This window comes from Carlito syrichta, unplaced genomic scaffold (assembly GCF_000164805.1).
Source record: "Carlito syrichta isolate Samal-C Ts95f unplaced genomic scaffold, Tarsius_syrichta-2.0.1 Scaffold309286, whole genome shotgun sequence".
NCBI classification, from domain to species: domain Eukaryota; kingdom Metazoa; phylum Chordata; class Mammalia; order Primates; family Tarsiidae; genus Carlito; species Carlito syrichta.
The window spans coordinates 4,518-4,741 of NW_007253382.1; positions in this window are offsets into that span (position 1 = coordinate 4,518).

The window sequence follows — 224 nt, forward strand, 5'->3', positions numbered from 1 at the left end:
AGGATTACAGGCTGAGCCACCGAGCCTAGCAAGTTTTGTTTTTGTTTTTGTTTTTGAGTTGGAGTCTCCGTCGCCCAGACTGGAGTGCAGTGGCCGCTCCCGGCCACCACAGCCTCGACCTGCTGGGCTCCGGCAGTCCTTCCGCCTCAGCCTTCCGAGTAGCTGGAACTACAGGCGCGTGCTACCACGCCTGGCTGATTTTTGATTTATTGTAGAGATGAGGT